Here is a 10,051-nt window from a genome sequence, read left to right on the forward strand (position 1 = left end):
CAGGTCCCTTCGCAGCTTTTAGTGATCGGCCCATGGTACACTTTCTAAAGGAAGGAAGCATCATAATCACCACATATTACACATTCTGACAGCGAAACAACGACAGAGGAGTCAAGCTTTCCCCCAAGGAGTGCTAAATACATTACAGCACAATTGTGTCTGTCTGATGATAGTGTCCTAGTAAATGATTGAACATTATTTAGGAAACACACTTGGATATGAAAGAAAAATTCAAGAATTTAAAGCAATGGCTCAGGAAATGTAGGTTCAGACACTAAAAGTATAAGTTGGAGGAAGAAAAAAAAAACTGAGATTATGACCAAATTTACAAAAGTCTTACAAAACATGAAGAGTTTGTTGTTCTCTGTCCCTCCTAAAACTTCTACTGTCGTGTGTGAGAGCTGAAATCAAGAATGATCTGACCAGTTTATGCTCTTGTTCCACAGAAGAGCTATGGGAGAATCTTCACCTCACCCTCTGACCTTTTCTTTAACCTCCATAACCCTGGGACATTCACTTTTCCATTTGGGTCTCCTTTGACCCCAATCTTCTAAGCTCAGAGAGCATTCTTTGGTCGTATTTGAGTCGGTATTTGAGCAACAAAGGGGAGAATGAGATACATTGAAGACAGGAAGATAGGTATATGCCTGGCTTAAAGCTATGAGAGAAACAGCATCTTCAGGGACCTTTGGCCTCCTTGATTAAGGTCCTGAATTCAAGTTCTCCTTAGGGTTCTTCTGGTTGTAGAGTGATCTGGGAAGGACCTCAGCAGGGAACAGGTGTTCTCCCCTGTTGGTGGCCCCCATACACACACCTTTCCCCATCACTTTGTTGATTCTTTTAATGTTTTTTTTTCTTCCTCTTCCCTCTCTTGACCAACTTCCTCTGAGTCCCAATTACCTGATAAATATGCAACTTGTCTGAACTTTTAAGTCAAATATCCACTATTGTTTTTAACTTTTCTTTCAAACTCCTGAGAGAGAAAATCTTAGTTGATCCAGCTCATAGCTTTTTAACAATCTATTGAATGTTATGAATGTTTCACATGAAAGAGTTGTTATTTCTCTTAATTTCTAGTGCCTGTCTGAATATTTGACATTATGTTTCCAGGCCCAGGGATTCCACAATTCCAGTGTTTTGCAACTCTGGCTACATAGTACAATTCCTTCTAGAATGTTTCCAAACACTTGGGCAGGATGCCCAGAAGTTCTGATATAATTAATTGGTCTCAGGTGAGGCTCCCCAGACACATCAAGAACCAAGTCTTGGTGCATTGACAGAGAAGCGATGATTGGCTTCCCTGGTCCCAGTAATTACCAAAGTTCTTCTAGCTTTGGGCATTGCATCAGCCATGTAACCAGATGGTCTCTGACATGCTCAGCTGATTTTCCTATACCTTAAGCACACACTGCCCAAAACAATGTTCTCACTAGATCTCCTGGATTCTATTAACCAATGGTGCCACTGGCTGTGTGTCTTGTGAAGTAATGATGAGGCAACAGTGGACGTCAAGAGTGGATGCCTTCTCCCCGCTCACCCCCATTTGGATATCTCCCTGTGTGGTTTGAAGCCAGCTCCTTCAATGCTCTGTGAGAGAGATGTTTTACCTCTGTCCTAGGCCCTAATGTAATCAGAAGACTACAGGAAGAGGGAGTCACCCCAGCATCTGGATCATCTGCCTGTTTAAAAAATTACTAGGAAACAGGTTTTTTGGGTGCAAGAACAAAAGAAAGAAATAACTCTTTCTTCAATAGACTCGGATGACCCATCCTTCCAGAGCTATTCCAGGAGGAGGAGTCACAAGTTATTTTCTGTCCCAAAGATTAAGGTCTCCTGAATCATCCAAAACAACACTATGGGATTAGCCCAATGTCCTAAGTGACTTAGCAGAAGGTTTGTCCTCATAGGCCAATAGCCAGATGTTTACCCTGGGCTAAATCTTTCAGAAATACCACGTGGAAATGAGGCAAAGAGCAGATAGACATCTCTGAAGTTGCTCTTCAGCACTTACATATTGGAAATAGACCCAAGTGCAGAAAGACACTGACTCACATCACAAACACCAATACACAGACATGTGTGCAGGCATATCTGGCTGAGGACATCAGCACCTGGTTCTCATGAGAGTTGGCACATATATGCACCCACATATCATCCTCTGACCCTTGTCTATCAATACTTAGACATATTCATGTCAGAGGGAAAAAAAATAAATTCCCACTGCCCAATGATATCTTTTCTTCCATGATGAGCACCTAAAGCTATCCATTCCTTCTCTTTTCCCACTTTTGTTCAAACCACACTGTTCCTCTCATACCTTTTCTCTGCCCCTACTATCCTTGTTCATACCCTTAATCATCTCTCACCCAGAGCCTCTATATTCTTTCCACCTCTCCGAATGCCATCCCTCCTCCAACACTCAACAGATCAACTTCTCATTGCATAATCACGTATTCAAAAGATTTTTACCTATGGAAGAAGTTAGTCCTCTAAGAACTTTTTGTCTTATTAGAGTCAAACATGAGTATCAGAAAACTATTGTTGGGGCCACCCTGAACAGGAGCTGAGCACACCCCCTGAGCCTTGATTAAAGGGGGTGTGGAACTGGCATTGCATGCAGTGCAAGGCAGGTGGGTCTCACCTTCGCTTAGCAAGGAAGTGTAGCTCTGGGAGTGGGCATCACCCAATGGGACTGGGCTACACCCCCCTGTTTGCTGTAACTCAATCTTTTGCCTTATTTGGGTGGAATTTTTTATTGAATGTCTTTCCTCTAAATAAAAACAAGGGCTTGGGTGAGCTCGCTCTCTTGCCTCTTGCCTCCCTTGATTTCCCTGACCTCCAATGTGGGAGCTGAGATCTCAGAGCCTCCTTGATCCCTGGAAAAGGTTATTTCTGTGTTTGTGTGGTCTTTTTGTTGCCAACCCAATTCACGTGGAGTGACCCTGACTCCATCGACCTCGCAGGAAGTGGGCGATAAGCTTTAACGTCAAAAATAAATCTGAGGAGTCCAGGCCTAGGACTGTCCCACCGACCCCTGTGGGAACCTAGGCCATGGGTAGGCCCAGAATCACCCTGCCAACCATCAGACCCACCCCAAGAACCTAGCCCACCTCCATCTTGGGACACTGAAGCCATCGCCATAGCCCTCCCCATGTAGTAGCCTCAGCCTTGGGACAACAGATAGGGCCTGGAGGCAGCTGAATCTCCAAACAGGCAACCCACCCTTTCAGCCCCATCTCTCTGAAAATGGTTGCAGCCATATTGGGACATCCCCACTGCTATTTTGAGTTACCTCTGCTATTGCCACCACCACCTTTAGTTGCATTAGCTTTTATCGTGGGACACCAACCAGGGTCTAGAAGCTGAACACCAAGGTGAGGTACAAGTAATCTGCAGGAACTCTACAAGATTATAGGGCAGAAACTGTAATATCTCAGATCTGCACTGCAAAAAAGGGAGATATACAGAAAAACATTAAAAAACAAGGGAGGAAAGTGCTCCAAACAAACAAAGATACTACAATAATAGAATCCACAGACAGCACGGTTGAAGAAATGTCAGAGAAGGAGTTCAGAATGTACATAATTAAAATTACCTATAACTTAAAGAATGACCTAAGTGAGCAAATACAGTCAAAAATTGATCATTCCAACAAAGAGGTAAGAGAGCAAATACAGGTAACCATTGATCACACCAACAAAGAGATAAGGGAGCAAGTACAGGTAGCAAAAGATTATTCAAGAAAGAGATAGAGATTCTGGGGAAAAAACAGAACCACTGAAATGAAGGAGACAATAAACAAAATTTTTAAAAAACTCAATAGAAAGCATCAACAACAGACTAGATCACTTGGAAGACAAAACATCAGATAATGAAGACAAAATATACAATCTTGAAAATAAAGTTGACCACACAGTGAGGATGGTAAGAAACCATGAACATAACACCCAAGAATTATGGAATAGCATCAAAAGACCAAATCTAAGACTTATTGGGATAGAGGAAGGCACAGAGATTCAAACCAAAGAAACGCACAATCTCTGCAATGAGATACTACCAGAAAATTTCCCAAACATGAAAAATGAATTAGAAAATCAAATACAAGAGGTTTACAGGACACCAAATGTACAAAATTACAACAGATCTAACCAAGGCACATTATAATGTAAATGCCTAGCATGCAGAATAAGGATAGAATCTTAAAGGCCATTAGAGAGGGGAATTACATCACATATAGGGGGAGACCAACTTGTATCTCAGCAGATTTTTCAACACAGACCCTCAAAGCCAGGAGATTCTGGAACAATATATATACGAAGCTCTGAAAGAAAATGGATGCCATACAAGAATCTTATATACATTAAAATTAAGCTTCATATTTGATGATGACATAAAAACCTTTCATGATAAACAAAAGTTAAAAGAATTTACAGCAAGAAAGCCTGCACTGCAGAGCATCCTCAGTAAAAAAATTCCAGGAGGAGGAAATGAAAATCAACAATGAAAATCAGCAAAGGGAATAACTACACTAAAGGAATGGCCAATCAAAGAAGAAACCAATTCAAGTTAAAAACCAAAAATAAACCAAAATGTCTGGGAATACAAATCATATTTCAATAATAACCCTGAATGTGAATGGCTTAAATCTAAAAGACATATATTGACAGATTAGGTTTTTAGAAAAGACCCAACAATATGCTGCCTTCAGGACACTCATCTCACAGGAAAAGACATCCACAGACTCAAGGTGAAAGGGTGGGGAAATACGTACCGCTCAAATGGACCAGGTAAACAAACAGGGAGGTTTCCATCCTCATATCAGATAAAGTGGACTTCAAACCAAAGCCAGTGAAACTGGATAAAGAAGGACATTTCATACTGTTTAAGTGATTCACACATCAACAAGACATAACAATCATAAATATCTATGCCCCAAACAATGGGGCATCTATGTATATCAAAAACAACAACAAAAACAAAACTTCTCAACTCAAAGAACCAATAGACCACAACACAATAATAATGGGTGACTTTATTACACCCCTCTCACCACTGGATAGATATTCCAAACAAAAACTAAACAGAGAAACTATAAAACTCAATAATACAATTAATAAGTTAGACCTAACAGACATATATAGAAGATTCCATCTAGCAACGAGCGATTACACTTTCTTCTCAACAGCACATGGATCCTTCTCCAAAACAGACCATATATTATGCCACAAAGCAAGTCTTAGCAAATACAATAAAATAGAGCAGCTACCCTGCATTCTATCTGATCATAATGGAAGGAAATTAGAAATCAGTGATAAAATAAAAAATAGAAGCTACTCCCAAATCTGGAAACTAAACAATTTGCTATTGAAAGATGCATGGATAAGATAAGACATCAGGGAGGAGATAAAAAATAATAATAATTCTTGGAGGTAAATGATAACTCCAATACCACTTCTCAAAAATCTCTGGGACATTATGAAGGCAGTCCTAAGAGGAAAGTTCATTGCATAGAGTTCATTCATTAAAAGAAGAAAAAAGTCAACAAATAAACAACCTGATGTTGTAGCTCAAAGCCCTGGAAAAGAAGAAGAAACCAACAACAAAAGTAGTACAAGATAGGAAATAATTAAAATCAGGGCAGAAATCAATGAAATTGAAAAAAAATTCAAAAAAATTGACAAAGAGCTGGTTCTTTGAAAAAAAAAATTGACAAACCCTTAGCCACCCTAATGAAAAGAAGGAGAAAGGAAACTCAAATTACTAAAATTTGTGATGCAAAAGGAAATATTATGACAGACGCTATTGAAATACCAAAGACAATTAGAAATTATTTTGATAATTTATACTCCAGTAAAATAGAAAATTTCTAGAGGCATATGATCAACCCAAACTAAGTCAAGAGGACATACACAATTTAAACAGATCAATTTCAAGCAAGAAAAGAGAGGACGCCATCAAAAGCCTAACAGCCAAAATAATCCTGGGACAAGATGGATTCACAACTGAGTTCTACAAGCCCTAAAAGAAGAATTAATGCTGATACTCTTCAAATTATTCCATGAAATAGAAAAGGAGGGAACCTTTCCAAACTCATTCTATGAAGCTATCAAAACCAGGCAGAGACACATCAAGGAAAGAAAATTTTAGACCAATATCCCTAATGAAAATTGATGCAAAATTTCTCAATAAAATTCTGGCAAATCACATACTAAAACATATTTAAAATATAGTGCACCATGTTATCAAGTTGAGTTTATTCCAAGGATACAAGCTTGGTTCAACATATGTAAATCAATAGATATAATTCCTCACATCAATAGACTTAAAGATAAAAATCATATGATTATATCAATTGATGAAGAGAAAGCATTTGACAAAATACAATACCTTTCATGTTCAAAACACTAGAAAATCTAGGAATAGTAGGAACATACCTCAACATTGTAAAAGCTGTCTATGATAAACCCAAAGCCAATATCAGCCTAAATGGAAAAAATTGGAAGCATTTTCTCTAAAAACAGCAGCAAGACAGGTATGTGCTTTTTCACCACATCTATTCAACATAGTCCTTGAAACTCTAGCCAGATCAATTAGAGAGATGAAAAAATTAAAGGGATATGAATAGAAAAAGAAGAACTCAACTATCATTATTTGCTGACAACATGATTTTGTATTTATAGGATTCAAAAAATTTCACCAGAAAACTTCTAGAATTAATAAATGAATTCAACAAAGTAGCGGGATATAAAATCATTACCCATAAACCAAATGCATTTCTATACATCAGTGATGAATCCTCTGAAAGAGAAATTAGAAAAACTATCCCATTCACAATAGCCTCAAAAAAATAAATAAATAAAATGCTTAGGAATCAACTTAACAAAAGAGGTGAAAGACCTCTACAATGAAAATTATAGGACACTTAAAAAAGAAATTGAAGAAGACCTTAGAAAATGGAAATATCTCCCAAGGTCTTGGATAGACAGAATCAACATTGTCAAAATAGCCATACTAACCAAAGTGCCATAAAGATTCAATGCAATTCCAATTAAAATTTCAATGTCATTCCTTATAGAAATAGAAAAAACAACATGAAATTCATTTGGAAAAATAGGAGACCCAGAATAGCCAAAGCAATCCTTAGCAAGAAAAGTGAAGCAGGAGGCATCACAATATCAGACCTTAATGTATACCACAAAACTATAGTAACAAAACAGCGTGGCATTGGCACCAAAATAGACATGTAGAACATGGTACAAAATAGAAGACACAGAAACAAACCCACATAAATACAGTTATCTCATACTAGACAAAGGTGCCAAAAACATACATTGGAGAAATGATAGCCTCTTCAACAAATGGTGCTGGGAAAACTGGAAATCCATATGCAGCAAAATAAAAATAAACCCCTATCTCTCACCATGCACAAAACTCATTTCAAAGTGGATCAGGGACTTAGGAATTAGACCAGAAACCCTGCACCTAATAGAGGACAAAGTAGGTCCCAATCTTCATCACATAAGATTAGGCCCCGACTTCCTTAACACAACTCCTAAAGCACAAGAAATAAAATCAAGAATCAATAAATGGGATGGATCCAAACTAAAAATCTTCTTCTCAGCAAAAGAAACAATCAACAAGGTGAAGAAAAAGCCTGCAATTTGGGAGCAAACTTTTGCCACACGCACATCAGATAGAGCACTAATCTCCAGGATATATAAAGAACCCAAAATCTTTAACACCAAAAACTCAAACAACCCAATCAATAAATGGGCTAAGGAGCTGAACAGATACTTTTCAGAAGAAGATTTACAATTGATCAACAAATACATGAAAAAATGTTCAACATCTCTAGCAATTAGAGAAATGCAGATCAAAACTACTCTAAGATTTCATCTCATGCCAGTCAGAATGGCAGTTATCAAGAATACAAATAACAATAAGTGTGGTCGAGGATGTGGGGGAAGGCACTCTCATACGTTGCTGGTGGGACTGCAAATTGGTGCAGCCAATACGGAAAGCAGAAGGAAGTAACCTGTCAAGGCCATTTGGTGTCACAGTAGAGGGCCAGATTGAGGAATTTTTATTCACCTTGATAAGAAAGAGAAACATCTAAAGAATTTTGAGTGAGAAGTGGTCCAATAGAAGCATCAGCTTCAAAAGGCTAATTTATCTTGTTTAAAGTTATTTGAATTGAAGGAAAGAGAAGACAGGGACAACAGATAGGAAACTATTAAAGTCACAGTGGACTACCGAGGGTGAAATAATGTGGCTGAAACCAAAATAAAACCAGGGTAGGGATGGAGTGGAGGAAGACTCTGGATGACTTACTTGATGGCTGATTGATCCTTCTCTCATCCTGCTGCATGCTAGGAAGAAGATGCTAGTCTCCATACCTGGTAGACTGAAGAAATGGTGAAAGCAACAAGGGGAAGAGATTATTTGAGTAAAATAGATTTTGAATACACTCAATGAAAGTTTAACTGAATGTCCAAGGAAGTGGGCAACAGGCCATTGCAATGAGGGGCTGGAGATCAAGAATGAAGTCAAGGCTGGACACTGTTATTTCAGTCTCAAGGTGAATTTGTAGCAGGGAAAGATATCAAGAGAGTGTCCACAAATAACTATTTTTAAAACTCTGTTTATTGGGTTGGGATAAGAGTGGGGCCTTATACTAAAGAGGTTCCTCAGGTCCTGGCTTTTGCTGTGTGATTTAGTTATTATTTTTATTTAGTGTTTTTGTTCTCTTCATTTATTTCACGGGGAGAGAGAGGGAGGAGTAAACAAGTGGGCTGATTTTGCCACCTTGAGCTGAAAGCCCCATAATAAAAAATTCCCATGGAGGGCTTGGGCTGGGTCTCAATGGTAGTGCACTTGCCTGGCATGTGTGAGGCTCTGGGTTCCATTCTCAGCATCGCATATAAATAAATAAAACAAAGTCTATCGACAACTAAAATAAATAAATAAATAAATGATTCAAATGGAGATTGAAGGAACCATAGCCCATGAGAGGAGAACAGTTCTGGAGTGGGTCGTTTCATCACCTCCTTAGAACTGTCCTATCCCAGCCCAGTACAGGTTCCTGGAAACTAACCTGAGTGCTGAAAGACTGTGTGAGATAGAAGCTGAGATAAAGGGGAATTAGAGTGATTAACCACCATGATGTGTGCAGAGCTGGGGATTTCCCAGGACACAAGACTTTCAGTGCTACACCTGAGAAAGTCTAGGAAAATCAAGGTGCAATGGGTTCCCCCCCCCCCCAAAAAAAAAGTAAAATGGTGACAGTGGGAAGGAATACCATAGCTCTGGTTGATTATTTCCCCAGGTTCTCTCAAAATGTTCCCAGGCCCGGGAAGCAGAGAATTATAAGGAAAGCATGGGTGAGCTCCTTGTGTATACAACACAGATGAAGCTCCTGGTTTACATGGAGGTTTCTATCAACAACCACTTACCCATAGAACCAGAGCCCTGGAGACTTGAGCAGGAAAAGTATCTGGGGTGCAGCCCCTGCAGGCACTCCAAGAAGGAAGACAGGGTTGGAGTGAAGGCAGGAAACAGATCAGGGCAGTCAGTGCCAGAGTGGCAAATGGAAATTGAGCAGCAATTGTTTCACATGATTGACTTTGAAACAGCAAGCAGGTGGATACAGGTGGATTAAATTGACTTCTGACAGAAGGACATTATTTCATCTATAAACCCAGGAAGAACAGCCTGTCTCCTATCCTGGAGGCCTAGTCATGACATGTGCCATTGTGCAGCTGCTGTTGACTTTGTGTATAGAAGCAGAATCCGCTTGAAAGCACGTCTTGAAAGGAGAAGAGGGATAATTGAGAACCCCTGCCAACTGGCCTGAAGGGACTCTTGCTCTTTCTCTTCCTCCTGATCCCTCCAAAAATCCTGCTGGGCTGTGGACATTGGTTTATCCTTCTGGTCTTCGATAGCTGCCAGGTTGGAGGCATTTATCTTGGCCTCTGTGTGCAGAGGATCACTGTAAGGATTAAGCTGGGATTTTAAGTCCTAACTGTTAGGCAGCATGCTATACTGAGAAGAG

The sequence above is a fragment of the Spermophilus citellus genome, assembly GCF_964194105.1.
Source record: "Spermophilus citellus genome assembly, chromosome: 3".
NCBI classification, from domain to species: Eukaryota; Metazoa; Chordata; class Mammalia; order Rodentia; family Sciuridae; genus Spermophilus; species Spermophilus citellus.